The following is a 17,428-nucleotide window of genomic DNA, read 5'->3' on the forward strand; positions in this document are numbered from 1 at the left end:
TGTTATGGCAATTAATTTACATTGGTTAAACTTCTGCAAAAAATCACGATAATTTGTGTTTATATTTCCATTGTCCATTTGCCATTTTTGATTGTCATCTGTTTAAATCTTTGATTATGTATTTCAGTTGTATACTGTGTCTTTTTCTTTATTTTTCTTCTTGCTTTTTATTCATTTTGATCTTGGCTCTGCTAAACATCAAATTGTCTGATCACGCAGAGCAGATGATAGCTCACACATCAATAACAAGACTTTTCCTGTCTGCTAAAATGAAACTTTTTTTGTGGGGTGGGGTTGTGAGGTTATTTGGGGTTTGCCTTGTCCAGCATCTCCCAATTCTTTTCCTGAATGACTGCAAAAGCATTTATTAAGGGCTTGCCATGTATAAAGCATTGAAGTAAGGGCTGGAGGGAGAGGGAGAGAGAGGCAGAGACAGAGACAGAAGCAGAGACAGAGACAGAGGGGGGAGGGAGAGGGAGAGAGAGTGACAAGAGACAGAGAGGGAGAGACAGAGAGAGAGGGTGGAGGAGGAAGAGAGAAACAGAGACAGAGAGAGAGGAGAGAGAGGCAAAGACAGAGTGGGGAGGGAGGGAGAAAGACACAGAGAAAGAGAGAGACAGAGACAGAGAGGAAAGAGAGACAGAGAGACCTTGAGTTTGTTTATTAAGTGCTTACTATGTGCCAGGCACTATAGTAAGTGCTGAGAATGTAAATACATGGGGAAAAAAAAGACATTATCCTCAAAGACAGGGCTGGGAAACTTTCACAGGTAAACACACAGGTAACACCAGCTATGACAGGTGTTAGGAGACACAGGAGGGCTGCTAGCAGGTGTTCTTTCTACCACAGGTCGTCTTGATTTGGGCAGACATGAAGACAGGAATCGAGACACAATAAGGGGTTAAATAAGCTTACTTTATTCTAGTCTAGTGTTCTCACAAGGATGGCTGATAATTGCAGCACCAGCTCCTCCAGCATTCACTAATCACACTTCTTTCAGGAGCCGGGGAGAAGCCAGGGCAGTTACACCTATGTCTCAACAGGTCAGTGGAGACAGGCATAGCATTCTAGCTTGTGCCCTCCCCTAAACTTCTCAAGCCTCAATGGGGGCCAGTGGAGGCAGGTGCATGCATTCCTCTATGCATTGCCCCAAATCCCAAAATCCCCACTTACTAACCAGTGCCTACTTGATTTATAGGGCACAAAGAATGTATATTGCCAGCAATAGTCTCACAGGTTAACTTTAGCAAAGTCATCATTCAGCACAAAGGTAATAAATATCACAATATGTCACCCCCATATCTCTCTGCACAGTCACAGTGGTGATGTTTACAAGTCATGAGCCTAGGAAATATTATCTAACACCTGGGAACTAGAGATTGTTATGGCCATGGATCCTGAGAATGAAGCTAAGAAAGAATGATGAAATCCTTCTTACTTATAGGAATTTATTCAAAGAGCTTACATTCTAATAGAAAATTTAGGAGCTTACATTCTAATGGGTAGACAACACATATAGATGGATTTAACTGCAAGTCAGTTAGAAAGGCTCTATGGTACCCAGTATGTAGCAACAAAACAGATGGTAATGCATTTTCTTTAATGTTATTTCCATTGATAAACCATATCAATTTCTGATGTTGAACTATTCAATGATGTCTAGGACTTTGGTGGCAAGAATTTTCTTTTCTGGGTGTTCAAAGCTATGGATGCTAAGGAAGTGATGGTTCCACCACCTGCAAAAGCAGTTGGCAGGTTGTATCTCTACAAAGTTATTGTCTTGGATTAAAATTGACTATGGAGTTGTGCTGGAAGTAAGACCAGTGGTTTGGAACAGTGGTGCCAAACTCAAATAGAAACTGGTGTACTAACTGGTACATAAAGATTCCTGTTGGACACATATTGACTTAGAAAACCACATATTAACATTATCTATATATTTTCTTGTATTTTTATTTATTTCAAAAAATATTTCTCAAAAATATTTTAATCTGATTCAAGCTATACTACTAAGTGTTGTGGGCCCCATGTAGCACAAGGGTTACTTTTCACACCTGGTCTGGAGGGCATTCCTTAACCAACTGCCTTTGATGACAACTCCTGAACAACACAGCTTCTCCCCTCCTCTCCTCTCCCCTCTTCTCACATGGGATATCATGCCCTTACCTGAGGGTGCTCTGTCCCAAGGAAGGTAAATTTTGATGGCTGAAACCTATCTTCATATCTTGTGTTTACTGGCTACACTTCCTTCTTAAAGACCATGCCTTTCTTTCTTAAAGATTGGACAATAGGTCCATTCCCAATCACCACTTAATGGTTACTTTTTGAGCCCTAATGTCTCTGAGGGAACATAAATGGTAATTGTTTTTATTTTAGCCAGAAACCCTGAAGGTCTTCACTTCCCAGTTTGATTTTTTTTTTAAAGGGGCCATCCCTTAGCTCACTTTTTTTTTTTAAAGCAATCAGGGTTAAGTAACTTGCTCAAGGTTACACAGCCAGCTATTTCTGGGTGTGGTGCTAAGTATCTGAGCCCAGATTTGATCCCCAGGTCATCCCGACACTGGAGCCAGTGCTCTTACTCACTGAGCCACCTGGCCACCCCTCCTTAGCTCACTTCTTAAACAGCTCTACTCACTGAATGGGTGTTGCCTCAGTCAAAGTGAGAACTCAAGGTCAAAAGCAGGAACTTATTTGACCTTGCACCCCAACTACCTCCAATACCTGTAAAAAATGACTCTAAACAAATTTTAGAGCTATAGAACCCACAAAATGAGAGAGTGAAATACACCTCCAGCTGAAGTCAACCTGGCAAGCCGACAGGAAGGGTCTATGACAACAGGCTGGGAGCAGAGCACAGTCCCTTGTGGGCACAGACTAGCCAGAACAGACCTCAGGGGATGGAATTACTGGCAACTATGGAGGTTTTCAGACTTCACAACCCATAAATGCCAAAGAGAAAATAGAAGGTCAGTGGGGAAATTCTGTTGGACCTGGGTAAGAGAAGAGCTTGGTTTGGCCTCTGCCCCTGGGTGGCAGAGGTGGTGGTTGTGACAGCAGTAGCAGTGGCAGCTGCTTCTGGAGCTTCAGGCCCACAGATGGTGGGGAGGCCAAGTGGTTGATCAGAGGGAAATTGCAGGAATCTCTTTGCTAGCACTGAGACAGGATTCTCTTGCCTTGTCCTGCTTGGATCTGGGTTGAAGTCTTGAGTGGCAGTCCTGGGGTGAGGAGGAGCACTGGCATGGCAGATCTTGTTGCAGTTGTGGAGAGGGATTCTTCCTCATACTTCTGAGGCAGGTGCCCAGAAGTATCTCTGACAATAGCTGTGCATAACCCCAGAAATTTGGGACAGAGCACTCTCCATTCTGGAAGCAGAATTCTACCATGGCAAAGAACTCAAAAGTCAAGTACTTGGCTGGCAAAATGAGCAAAAAGAGGAAGAGAAATCAGACTATAGAATTGCTCTTTGGGGGCGGCTAGGTGGCACAGTGAATAGAGCACTGGTCCTGGAGTCAGGAGGACCTGAGTTCAAATCTGCCCTCAGACACTTAAAACACACACACACACACACACACACACACACACACACACACACAAGAATTGCTCTTTGGTAACAAAGAAGATCAAAATATAGAGCCAGAAGAAGACAACAAAGTCAAAACTCCTGCATCAAAAGCCTCCAAGAAAAATATGAATTGGTTACAGGTCATGGAGGAGCTCAAGAAGGATTTTGAAAATCCCTCCAGGGGAGGGAGGGGGACAGAATGTGAAACTCAAGGAATTGTGGAATTGAATCTTGTAAACTAAAAGTAAACAAACAAATAAAAAAAAAAGAATGAAGGACAAACCACAATCACACACAACATAATCTTTGATGAGTAGGTAAGCCTGAGTCCCAGGAAATGGAAATACCTTTTCCTGGCACTTAAGTTACCTACTCATCAAAGGCAGTTGGTTAGCAATTTTTGTTGGTGATGATAAGGATGGCAGTTTGCCATCACAAGGTTTGTTCTCTTTAATTATTGCTTCAGAGACCAGGATGAAAGCAGGACCAGTAGAGGTAGAGGATGAGAGGTGGGGATCTTTTATTCCCAGTGCTCCTGGGCTCAGAATTCTGTATCTTCATCTGAGTCTGAGGGGATGTGGCAATAAAGGTAATGGTGGTGGTTTCCCTTGCCTGGCTCATACTGCCTGGCTCTCCATCGGGATGCCTTGCTGTGGCAAGTTGTAACTTGGCTGACTTGTTTGCCTCTTGGGTAGTAGTTGGTGGGAGATGACTGGCTCCTTTTCCATAGGGGTTGCTCCCATGGATGACAGCTGTGGAGGCTACCATTCCTCAGGCTCTTGAGTTTACCTGTCCATTAATAGAATTTGGTCAGTGTTTAGAGGTGACAACTTCTCCACAAGAATTGTTCATCTCAATGATGGCTGTTATATAGTAGTTAAGGGTATGAGTTACAAACTCAAGACCTATATGAACACAACTACAAAACACTTTTCACACAAATAAAGTCAGATCTAACTAATTGGAAAGATATCAATTGCTCGTGGCTGGGTCAAGCTAATATAATAAAAATGACAATTTTACCTAAATTAAATTATATATTTAGAGCCATACCAATCAGTTTACCAAAAAACTACCTTATAGAGCTATAAAATAGTAACAAAATTCATTTGGAAGAACAAAAGGTCCAGAATATCAAGGGAATCAATGAAAGAAATGCTAGGGATGGTGGACTAGCTATACCAGATTTTAATCTGTACTATAAAGCAGCAGTCCTCAAAACTACTTGGTACTGGCTGAGGAATGGAATAATGGATCAATGGAATAGATTGGATACACAAGACTCAGCAGTCAATGACTATGGTAATCTATTGTTTGATAAACCCAAAGACCCCAGTTTTTGGGATAAGAGCTCACTATTTGACAAAAATTGCTGGGAAAACTGAAATATAGTATGGCAGAAACTGGGCATAGACCATTATCTAACACCATATACCAAAATCAAGTCTAAATGGGTGCATGATCTAGGTATAAAGGCTGATACTCTAAGCAATATGGGAAAGCAAGGAATAGTTTACCTGTCAGATTTGTGGAGAGGAGAAGGCTTTATGACCAAACAAGAGTTAGAGGGCATTATAAAATGCAATATGGATAATTTTGATTACATTAAATTGAAAAGCTTCTGTACAAACAAAGCTAATGTAACCAGGATTAAGAGGGAAGTGGAAAATTGGGAAAGAATTTTTATAACCTATGTCACTGATAAAGGATTCATTTCTAAAATATACAGAGAATTGAGTCAAATCTATAAGATTACAAGTCATTCCCCAATTGATAAATGATCAAAGGATGTGAACAGGCAGTTTACAGAGGAAAAAATTAAAGATATTTATAAGCATATGAAAAAATGCTCTAAATCACTATTGATTAGAGAAATGCAAATCAAAACAACTCTGAGGTACCATATCTCACCAGTCAGATTGGCTAAGATGACAAAACAGGAAAATGACAAATGCTGGAGAGGATGTGGACAAATTGGAACACAAATGTATTGCTGGTGGAGTTGTGAACTGATCCAACCATTCTGGACAGCAATCTGGAATTATGCCCAAAGGATTATTAATAATTTCATACACTTTGACCCAGCAATACCACTTCTAGGGTTGTATCCCAAAGAGATCATAAAAGTGGGAAAAAGACTCATATGTACAAAAATATTTATAGCAGCTCTTTTTGTGGTAGCAAAGAATTGGAAATTATGGGGTGCCCATCAATTGGGGAATGGCTGAACAAGTTGTGGTATATGCATGTTATGGAATAGGCATATACGAACTGATGCTGAGTGAGAAGAGTAGAGCCAGGAGGAATTTGTACACAATTACAGACACAACATATGTATGATGACCAACTTTGATAAACTGGACTCTTCTCAGCAATGCAGAGTTATAAGTCAACCCCAAAAGACTCATGATGGAGAGATGTTTACATCCAGAGAAAGAACTGAGATTGAACCCAGATTGAAGCAAACTACCTGCCCTTTTTCGTTTTCTTGTTTGGTTTTGTTTCCTCTTTCCCATTCTTCATTCCATCTGTTACAATCCTTCTTTATAACCTCACTAATGTCTAATGTGAAAGTATGTGCAGATACTATACTTGATTGCATGTCGCCATGGGGGGGTGGGGGGAGAGGAGGAGGGAGAGAAAATTTGAAATTCAAGGAATTGTGGTAATAAATCTTGTAAACTAAAAGTAAACAAATTAATAAAGACAAAAAAAAAAAGAAAAGAAAAAGGTAGTCAGCCACAAGGGTATGCTAGAGCCAGATCAAACCCAACTCTCCAGAGCAGGTTAAATTTTCAATGTGAGTATTCTCTTGGAAATTGGCAAATGCTACAATTCTAGCCTTGAAAGTTCGTTTTCTTGATTTTCTAGACTTAAAAAAACAAACAAGGGGCAAGTGTCAATGCAAATTACAAAAATATAAGTAATGCAAAAAAAAAAAAAAAAAGGGTAAGAGTTTTGGACCACTTCCCCTTTGAACTTTCCCACGAATTTCAGGAACTCAACTCCTGACCTCAGATCCTTGGTATTTGCCTGAGGCATCAGTGAATGATCCTTTTAACTGCCCTTTCATTATGGCCCTCACTGTCTTGCATCTGGCCTGCACCCTAGACCTCAGCTCCTTGATTCCATCTAGACCCACTCCTTGACCACTCCATGTTAAGTGTTCTTCTTGCCGCCTTCTTGTCTTTGCTCAGATTCTTAAAATCTGGCCAGTAGCACAGACTCACTAGGAATCTTGCCCACCCCAACTGGTGTTCTAATAAACTTTGTCTCTGACTGAAAGAAAATTTGGGTCAAATTCATTTGAGGTAGGACCTGCATCATTTCCCCTTGAATTTTGGGGTACCCAACACCCCCAGATCTCAACAGTAATAGCAAGATAAAAAGGCATAAAGCTTTTTTTAGCTGCTCCCATTCCTTCTTCCTGAAACCCCTTTCTTCCCATCTTCACCTTTCTCTGTCTTTGCATTGAGGTCACCAAGTTTCATAGTGTGTGTTGATTCAATCTGGATGATTTTAAGAAGTACTTCTTAGAATTTCTTTCCCTCTTTATCCTTATGTGAGAAATATGCTTGCCCTAGACAGAAAATATTCATTGTGAAACCAGGAAAGTTCCAGCTGCATTTATTTTACATTCATTCTGAATTGGTAACTCCTTAAAGGAGTATGCTTGTTCAGACAAATGCAAAGCTTTTTATGCCCTGTTCCCAATTCAAATTTCCCCCTTGCTTTCCATTGGCTAGATGCAACTTCCTGAACTGCACACTTCATGTTCTCCTCCTTGATATGTTTCCCCTCAAACAGCTCATTAAGCAGGTGTACAAACTTCTGACCTTTTACTTAATCAGAAGCCTGGTTCTGCTAGGTCGAAGCTCTGATTAGAACCAGTTACCTCTGACTTACATCCAGTCATCACTCAAAGCTGGGAGTAGTTTTAATCCTGTTGAATCCTTTTATTTCCCACAATTCTTCCTCTTTCCTTTTATGCAAATTCTGTTTCCACATTTTTCTTAGTCAGTACTTCTTCATTTTCTTTCTTATATGAATTCTTCCCCTCATCCATTTCTCTTTTAAGTAGGCATAATAAATATTGGAAGGGAAGGGGGAGAAGTTGATTGATGCATTGATAAATCAAAGGGGGCAGTCCCCTTTGTAAATTGAAATACAGACTCAAAAGAAAACAATAATGAACAAAATCAATTGTCCCTTTAAGATTCAGAAGTCTCATCTCATACAGCAGGGAACATCATCTGATGAAATTTCCTGGTCCAGTACAGTATCACAGCATCTTCTTGTCATCTTCTTGTAGAAATATGCTTTCTGGTGTACATTCTCCTATACAAAAGTGAACTTGACACAATTTTAAATGACCATTCAACCCTTGTACCCTTATTATTCTTATAAAATCAAAATAAGAACCTTGGCCAATTATCATGTTTAAGAAACTCACATTAGAACCCATTTTTTTAATACTTTACATTAATCCCTTATTCATTTCCCCATCAGAAGTAATTAATAACAGACTCTGGTACATGCATAAATACATAGAGTACTCAATTTTAACACAGTACATATCAAGTCATAAAATAATTCCAACTTCTGGTCATGTTTTGCTTCTTTTATGGGATTTACAAAATAAACCACAAGCCATTCTTCTTTTAACATTAACTAATTGTAATAAAACTGGGACAGGTATGATATTAACTAGGTAACAGAACAATATTCTCACAAGCCCTTGACCTAATTGTCTATGCTATTACTAAGAATTAAAGGAGCTTAAGTTATACAGGAATATATACTAGTAACAGATGTCAAGGCTAAATAGTTAGTTGTTGTTTGGGCAAAAACCTAAGCCAAATAACTCAGTCTTTTTTTTTATGTTAATTTGTAACTTTCTTCTTTTCTTTTCAAATGCTTTATTAACTTCTGATTTACATCATTCATTTCTGCCAGATTTTGAGTTACAAATTTTCTCCCTGTTTTTCCCCTACCCACTGCCCCAAAATAGCAGTCCCACAGGATATCCTCTCCTCCAATCTGCTCTCTCCCATATCTTTTCCCATACCCCCTTTTGACTTTTCCAGTGGATATCTATGCCCCAGTGCCTGTATATCTTATTTCCCAATTACATGTAAAATAGTAATAATAGTATATATATTTGAGTATTTGATTTTAAAACTTTGAATTCCAGATTCATTTCCTTCCTCCCTTGTCTCCCACCCTTACTGGGAAGAAGAGCAGTTCAGTATAGGTTGTACATGTGTGGCTAATGCAAAACAATAACATAGTAGATATATTGTAAAAGACTGACTATATGTCCCTCCCTCCTATCCCACCACCCACTTGTTCTATTCTCTACTTTGATACTGTCTCTTTTCAAAGGGGGTGCTTCCAACTTCCCTCCCTCCCAACCTGTCCTCCCTTCCATCATCCCCCCTCTCATCCCCTTCCCCCCCTACTCACCTGGAGGGTGAGATACCCTATTTAGTGCGTATTTCATTCCCTCCTCAAGCCAAATTCAATGGGAATAAGGTTGACCCATTCCCTTTTACCTTCCTATTCTTCCCCTCCATTGTAACCATTTTCCCTTGCCTCTTCTATATGAGATAATTTACCCCATTCTGCCTCTCCCCATTTCCTCTCATTATATTCCTCTCTCACCTCTTAATTTCACCTTTTAAGTATCATTCCTTCCTGTTAAATTGATCCTGTGCCCTCTATCTATGTGTACCTGTAAACATATATACACACATTCACATATGTATTCATATGCCCATATACTCTCATATATAGACATATATATATTTCTATTCTCTTCAACTACTGAGAAAAGTTTCATAAGTTACAATTATTGTTTTTCCATGTAGGAATGTTAATAGTTCAACTTTGATAAGTTCCTTATGATTTCTTTTCCCTATTTACCTTCTCATGCTTCTCTTGCTTCTTGTATCTGAATGTCAAATTTTCTATTCAACTCTGGTTTTTTCAGTAAGAATGCTTTAAAGTCCTCTATTCCACTGAATGACCATATTTTCCCCTGAAACTTGATACTCAGTTTTGCTGGGTAGGTGACTCTTGGTTTTAATCCCTGCTCCTCTGACCTCCAGAATATCATATTCCAAGCCCTTTGATCCCTCAGTGTAGAAGCTGCCAGATCCTGGGTTATCCTGATTGTGTTTCCACAATATTCAAAATGTTTCTTCCTGGCTGCTTGTAATATTCTCTCCTTCATCTGGGAATTCCGGAACCTGGCTATAATATTCCTAGGAGTTTTCTTTTTGGGATCTTTTTCAGGAGATGATTGGTGGATTCTTTCAACCTCTATTTTTCCTTCTGGTTCTAAAACATCAGGGCAGTTTTCTTTGAGAACTTCCTGGAGGATGATTTCTAGGTTCTTACTTTGATCATGGCTTTTAGGTAGTCCAATAATTTAAAAATTATCTCTCCTGGATCTATTTTCTAGGCTAGTGGCTTTTCCCATGACATATTTCACATTGCCTTCTATTCTTTCATTTGTTTGGATCTGTTTAACAGCATCTTGATTTCTCACAAAGTCATTATCTTCCATTTGCTCCAATCTAATTCTGAAGCAATGATTCTCCTCATTGAGCTTTTGAGATTCTTTTTCCATCTGGCAAATTTGGCTTTTTAAGGCATTCTTCTCCTCATTGCCTTTTTGAGCCTCTTTTGCCATTTGAGTTAGTCTATTTTTTAAGGTGGTATTTTCCTCAGTCAGGCAGTTGACTCTGATTTTGTAATTTTCTTGCATTGTTCTCATTTCTCTTCCCAATTTTTCTTCCACTTCCTTTATCTGCTTCTTAAGGTCCTCTATGGCCTATAACCAGCTTGTATTTTCCTTTGAAGCTTTTGGTGCAGGAGTTCTGACTTCACTGTCTTCTTCCTGTTCTATGCTTTGCTCCTTTTTGTCCCCAAAACAGGAGAGTAATGTTGGAATCTTCTGTCTTCTTTGTTTCCTTTGCCTGGTCATGTTGCCCCTCAGTCACTTTTTGCCACAGTAGGACTCTGCCACCAGACAGGGGAGCTTTCGTCCCAAATGCTGGGGTTTTCTCAGCTGCTGGAGGTATTAGTTGGGTGTCCTCTCTGAGGTTTCCACACCCTCTGGCAATTTGGATACACACCCCAGGACCTCCACCCTAGACTGCAATCCAGATCCAAGCAGGTTAAAGCAAGAGCAATTACCCCTCAGACTGGTGCTTGGTCCCCCTACACTCTGCAGGCCAGGAGCTAAAGCTGCCATGTTGTGTTGGCTGGCTGTGCTGGTGTCTCAGTGGCTTCTTGCCCCCGGGGACAAAAGCCACGCACTCCCACTTACTGGGTCCCAAGGTCCAGACTGCACTGACCTCTCACTTTGTCCTTCACATCTGTGTGTTGACAAATCTGAAAACAGCCACAGCTGCTGCTTATCTGGAGTCCCTCTGGCCTGTGGCTGGTCAGGCCCACCCTGGGGCTAAAGCCTAGGTGTGGAGCTGGGCTGAGCTCCCAGAGCACTGTGCTGGCCGATTCCTGCCAGCCTGCCAGGCTGTCCTCAGCAGGAAGTTAGCTTCTCTGTGTCATTTTATGGGTTCTGCAGCTCCAAAGTTTGTTTAGAGTCCCCTTTTACATGGATTGGGGAAGGTAGAAGCCAGAGCCCAGAGGAGGTCCTGCTTCTACTCCGCCATCTTGACTCCACCCAAATAACTCAGTCTTATACTTACATCTTACTAGAGTGATTTCATATGCTCCAGTACTATTTGTTTAATATTTATTTTTTATTATTATCCAGCATTTATCCAGTATTTATTATTTAATAATTTGGTATTTTGCTTACAAAACTTTTTGATTATGGAAATTTGTCATAAAAGAATAGGGACATAAGTATAGTAAGTGAGCAACATTTCCTTAACTTTGTGTCAATTCCAGGTAGAAGTTACATAGACTGCCAACTGCATAGAGCCAGGCTTAAAGTCTGCCAGATGTCATAGTGGGGAAATTGAGTCAGGAGAATTCTATCTCAGCTCATGGGGAATAGTCATTCTCCCAACCATCCCAAGAGATCACCCTCAGCAGTTCATACCTCACAGGGTTGCTGGAATTGTGGATCAGTGGCTCAAACAGAATTTCTTGATGTCCATACCTGGAGGCAGACTCAGAAAAACAGTTAATAGTCTAGTGAAGTCTTTGAATAGCATGTTCCAATAATCTGTTTTAGGTGTGATTATAATCTCACATTGGTTAGGGAACATCTTTAAAGCAAGACCTAAGTAGCTGGAATGAATTTCTACACTTGTTCTAGCTCCTGATTAAATAACAACACAAAACCAAATTTCCTATGTATCCCCCCAAAACCTTCTAGATCTTTGGGTACCACAACTTGACAATAGTAACAAACTTTGAATAAAAGTTCAAGAGTGTTCCACAAGTTACCTCCCTCTAAGAAAATTGCACTGAAATTCCTTTCTCCAAACTGAAAGTGCCTCTGATTTAGTTTCAGTAATTCAATTGTATTATTTGTAATAATTGTATTAATTAATTATTTTTACATCATTTTGTAATTTAATTGTACCCCAGCCTTAGTCTATGGGATACTTCTTTTTCTTTAATTATTCCTATAACATTCAGAAAGAATGTTCTATTCCAGTGATTTTATTCTTTCACATGACTATGACTACCCATTCAGATTGAAAACAGCAAGATTTCACTTACTTGCATTATGCTCACATTTTTCAGTGACTACTTGCTTTGATTACAGAAACCTGCCATTAAAAGGAAAAGCAAGGACATGGTTAGATAAAGTATCACAGCCTTCCACATGTTGTATCATATCCACTTTATAGCCAAACTCAGGAATAGTCAGGTGAAAAACATCCCCTTCTCAAAGAAACACATTGGGGAAACTGAGCCAGAAGGATCCCATCCTAGGCCAAGGCTAGAACTGTCCTTTCAGCTTTTTCCCAGATGAAACCCCCCACCTGTAACATTCACATTCTCTTGAAGTAGCTAATGGCATCTCCCCCAGATGGTGGGTTACTGAGCTCAGAACACAATTTGTTGTAGTCTCAGAAGCTTTTACATCAGATGGCAAGTTTCATTAATCAAAACTTTACCAGGACTCACATTTAAAATTTTAAATTCATACTACAACTTTAAGAAAGCAAGTTTACCCAAGTTTTGAAGTCAGTTGATTTCTAACTTCAAGCTGCTTGAGTAATGCTTCCAGGCTTTCCAGCCTCAGGGGCCCAGGGTCATTACCTTGTGGGGCCCTCACTGTAGCAGCCGCCCCTTCCCCCTCCTTTCCTTTTGCCAGGGGAGGAAAGGTAAAGCTAGATCTTCTTATCTTGATTAAGTAGTGGGGGAAGAGAATGAGGAGACTTTAAGGAGAGTGTTTCAAAACTCCTCCATTTCAAAACTTTCAGAGAATGCTAAGAAACCTTTAGCTGTCCCAACTTTTTCACCTGCACTCAAAAATTACAATGGGGCACTGAATGTGCCTTTCATAGGATACACAAAAAGCACCCATTTAAAGCCAGTCCAAGGACATTGACGACAATATAAACAATGCTCTAAGGACTAAGAGTTGTCCCCTTTCCTAGTTTATTCTTTAACCTGTCCCAAAATCTCTTCCCCTTATCTTGAAATATCATAGAACTTCCCCTTATCCTGGACTATAAAACTCCTGGTCTCCCCTTATTTTGTGTCTCCTGTCCTTTTTTTTTTTTCCTTTTGGAAGGCAATTGGGGTTAAGTTACTTGCCCAAGATTACACAGCTAGTTTTTTTGTGTGGGTGTTAAGTGTCTGAGACCTGAACCAAACTCAGGTCCTCCTGATTCTGGGGCTGGCACTTTACTGTGTCTGCTATCCTGTCATACATCTTTAATCCTCTTTATAAAGAGGATATATAAAGCCTCTATATAAGCATGATTCCCCTTTAAATTAATCAGAAGCCTGGTTGTAAGACAAAAAACACAGCACCCAGGAGGACTGCTAGCACAGGTTCACTCTTGATCTGGTCAGACAGGAAAGACACTAAGAAGGGGTTAACAATCTTACTTTATTCTAGTATAGTTTTCTCAGAAGAGGATTGCTGATAATGGGAGCACAAACGCCTACAGCATTCCCTAATCACTCTTCTCACAGGGGCAGAAGAGAAGGAGTGGCAACTACTCCTACCTCTTCATGGGGTTAATAGAGACAGGCACCACTTGTACATCCCCTAAATTCCCTCAAACCCTCAATGGGGGCCAGTTGAGGCAAACACAGATTTTTTCCCCACGCCTTGATGGGGGCTGATCAAGGCATGAACAGCATCTGCGCACTTAACCCTAAGGTTCCCCCTAAGCCTCAATGGGTGCCAGTTGAGGCACACATAGCATTTGTGCATTCAGCCCTAAGGTTCCCCATTCACATCCCACTGCCCAAGGGGGGCTACCTGGAGGTGTGGTTTTAGGATTGAAATGTCACTAAGTTGGCTAGTGGTCTGTACTGCAATGCCAAGGAAAGGCAACTTCCCAAGGTTCAGAATACCAGCATAGATGCTCTCCATTTTATTCAGTGACAAACCAAGAACAGAGAAGATCAAAACATGACATCATTCCAAATACAGCATTTACTAAGTGTGATTAAATAATCTCCAAGTACTACCCCACCCCAGGACCTTCCATTCATTCAATCAATTACAAAGTCCCTGTTCTAAATACTACTCCATCCCTAGGCTGTACCTTCATTTGGTCCATCACAAAACCCCTCTTCTCAAATGGAGATTAGTTTCCAAACATAAGTAAAGTACATTCATTTGTTCAACCATAGAACACAAAAAGGTCAAAAGTTCCCCACCCCTGGATCACAATTGAATCTACCCCAGAGTTACAATCAAGTTTAAGCACAGCACTTAATACCCAAATGGAGGTCTTTTCTTCATCTTGACTCGAGGCAAGTTCTCAGCAATCTTAGTTCCTGGGGAGACAAGGCTTAGCAAGGCCACAAGATACATTGCCAGTCTCTTCATTAATTCATCCTCTGTCTGCAGAACAGTCCTAGAACCCCTGAAAACATTAGCAAAACCCTCTCCCAGGATTTCTGTAAACATACAACAGGAAAATCCTTCTTCAGGGCTTCTGAACCAACAGAAAGGTTCCCAGACCCCTGCAACAACAGCACTGCCCTTCACCAGTGGACAGTATTCACTCTCTGTCTGCAGGACAGTCTCAGGAGCTCTTAGCCAACAGCCAGGTTCCAGGACTTCTTCAAGAACAGGACTGTCTTTCACCAGTGGACAAATCTGGCAAAACAACATCAAAACAGACAGACAAAGTACCAGCAAAACAGCCATGTCTCCTCAGTCCTTGGCAGCTCTGGGGGCAGGTCTCAAAAGTCCAAGGCAATTCAAAGTGGCCCCCAGCAATCCCCTCAGTCTCTCTCTGCCTCCACAAGGGTGCTGCTTCCAAAAAGTTCCTCTGCCTCTCTCCTGTCTCTCCAAATCTACATCACCAGCTCCTCCCAGTTCAGGACTCTCTTTTCACATCAACAAGTCCATCCCACAGGTGAGATTAACAAGCTCTGGGTTTTAACACAATCAATTTGAAAACCAAGCCAATACAGGGGGATCTTTATATTCCATTACTATCACATGGTCAAGGGCTGGCTTGAGAAGTGCCCAGTCTGCCACCCATCAGTGTCATGTTTGACAAGACTGATGTCTGGGAACCAAGGCTAATGGAGACTCAGTGTGTGAATGATAGGCTAAGGAGTTAACCCAGAGATTGGGTAGTGAAGGATTCATGGAGGCAGCCAAGGAGTCAACCTAGAGATAGGGTACCGAAGGATTCATGGGGTATCAGGACACTATACAAGGGGAAGATAACAGTTACCTAAGCTAAAATGTTTATAGATACTTTAGTGAAGGATTCACAGGTGTAGCTTGTTCCAAGCTGAGATAAACAATTCATGAGTTGTTGCTGGGCAGAGTTAATGCTCTGAGACTGGGGGGGGGAGAGTGTGATTTTACAAAAACTGGTTTTACAGACTGATGTTACAAACTGGTTTTACAAATTGAAGTTACAAACAGATCGCAAGCACCCCATCACTATTGATGTTACAAATTGGTATTACAAATTGATGTTACAAATATAGATCCCAAGCACCCCATCACACACACACACAAAGCAACCCACAAAACAAAAACAAAAAAAAAAACTGCACTTCCAAGGTACTAGGGAAAGAGAGAGGCTTATGTACCTTCCATTCCTGGCTGGAGAAGAGCCTCCCCCAAACCCCTTTCCCTTATCCCATTGGTTGGTCTTCAGGGGGCACAATCTACCTGTGTTTCCCCGATAATAAGACACTGTCTTATTAAATTTTTGGACAGAAAAACACCAGAGGGCTTATTTTCAGGGGAGGGCTTATTTCAATGAACATTGACAGCAATTTTAATAAACAGGTAAATGTGAACAAAAAAATGTACCTTTATTCAATAATGATCATGTCATCTTCTTCAACAACATCGTCATAAGTGTCCATACCCTGAATTCCGTCCTGGATGTCTTGCGCCTCCATTTCCTTCAGAAGAAGTGGACCCAATCTGTCATGTCCAGCAATATAGCTCTCTTTAAATGAATGTCTTGTCCAGGTAACCTGCTCGTAGTGCCTTGGCGACACAGCTGTCAGTAATTTTATCCCAAGACTTCTTCACCCAAGTCATGACTTCTTGCAGACAGGGCTTCACAAAGTTTCCACGCTGATTTCTTTCCATTCTATTTTCAATGTAGTCATTGACTTCCATGCGCAAATGGTCCTTGAATGGCTTGTTTATTGCAATATCAAGGGTCTGGAGATAGGCAGTCATTCCTGCAGGAATCATTACTTGATCTATTCTTCTCTCTGCAAGGAAGTTCTTAATTTCTTTAGTGCGGTGAGTGCTGGCTGAATCCCAGACTATCAGACCTCTTTGGTTACCTTGCATAACAAGTGGCAGCATTAAATCAACCCACTTTCTTATAACGGCTTGTGTACACCAGGCTTTTTCGGTTTCAAGAACGTAAATGCCAGATACACGTTCAATCTTATCTTTCTTGCCCTTATTGATGATTAGAGGTGTGGCTTTCTTTCCATCCAAACGAATTGCCAAAACACAGGTGACCCGTGCACTTTCATACCGGTAGCCAGTGGTGGGAATGTAGATTGACGTTGCACCCCTGTGATGAATTGTTGTTTGAGATCCTTGTCCCATAAACACTGCAGTTTCATCCATAACAATCATATTGCAGTTTGGTACTTGGAAATGTCGATCCTATCAATAAAGGACTTGAATGCAAGTGCACGTTTAATAACTTCAGCATCTTCCAGCTTAAACAGTGTTGTTGATCTTCTTAGGGACAGTTCATACCATTGAAGGAAACCGTCCAACCAGTGTTGTGATGCTTTGAATCTTTCTGAGACCATTTCAAACTCTGGTGACATTGAAAGGGCAAATGCTTGAATATCAGCCCTGCGCACAACCAAGGCCTTTGCTCTCCTGTCAGCAATCCATTCACCAATGAGGATCTCCAAGTCAGGATATAAGGGCTGTCAACCTGATCCAGACCTGCGCTTTTTCCCTTTTCCCTCATCCACCTGTTCATTGAGGTTATTATAATCTGCTCTCCATTTTCTGACCATTCGAAGATCCAAAAGTTTTTCTTTTCAGAAAACTGCAAGATTCTTGCCATGTGACTCCTCTACAATTGCTTTCTTATACTCAACAGTATAGCTCTTCCTTTTTGCACTCATGTCTGGGGGTCAAAACAGACAGAATAATAAAATTATGACCATCAGTCCTTCTTTTCACTCCATCATGCCCCCTGAGTTCTTCTTTTTTCCTCCATCATGCCC

General features: G+C 40.8%; 1 long non-coding RNA gene across 2 annotated transcripts in view; it reads right to left on the bottom strand.

Moving 5' to 3' along the window:
- Positions 1-3,463: 3,463 nt before the first annotated feature.
- The window catches only part of LOC138143131 (uncharacterized), a 28,508-nt gene continuing 14,543 nt past the window's right edge, over positions 3,464-17,428 (bottom strand). Inside the window, exons 2-4 of one of the 2 annotated variants that reach the window (XR_011163614.1) lie at positions 12,269-12,318; positions 11,640-11,699; positions 3,464-4,351 (exon numbers count right to left, since the gene is read on the bottom strand). This is a non-coding gene — a long non-coding RNA (uncharacterized lncRNA). Of the gene's footprint in view, positions 4,352-11,639; positions 11,700-12,268; positions 12,319-14,076; positions 17,329-17,428 lie in introns of those variants that run through there. The other variant, XR_011163615.1, reaches the window with a different exon arrangement.

Source organism: Petaurus breviceps, unplaced genomic scaffold (assembly GCF_028583685.1).
Source record: "Petaurus breviceps papuanus isolate PSGF00001 unplaced genomic scaffold, PetGlider_PUasm1.0 90630, whole genome shotgun sequence".
Lineage (NCBI taxonomy): Eukaryota > Metazoa > Chordata > Mammalia > Diprotodontia > Petauridae > Petaurus > Petaurus breviceps.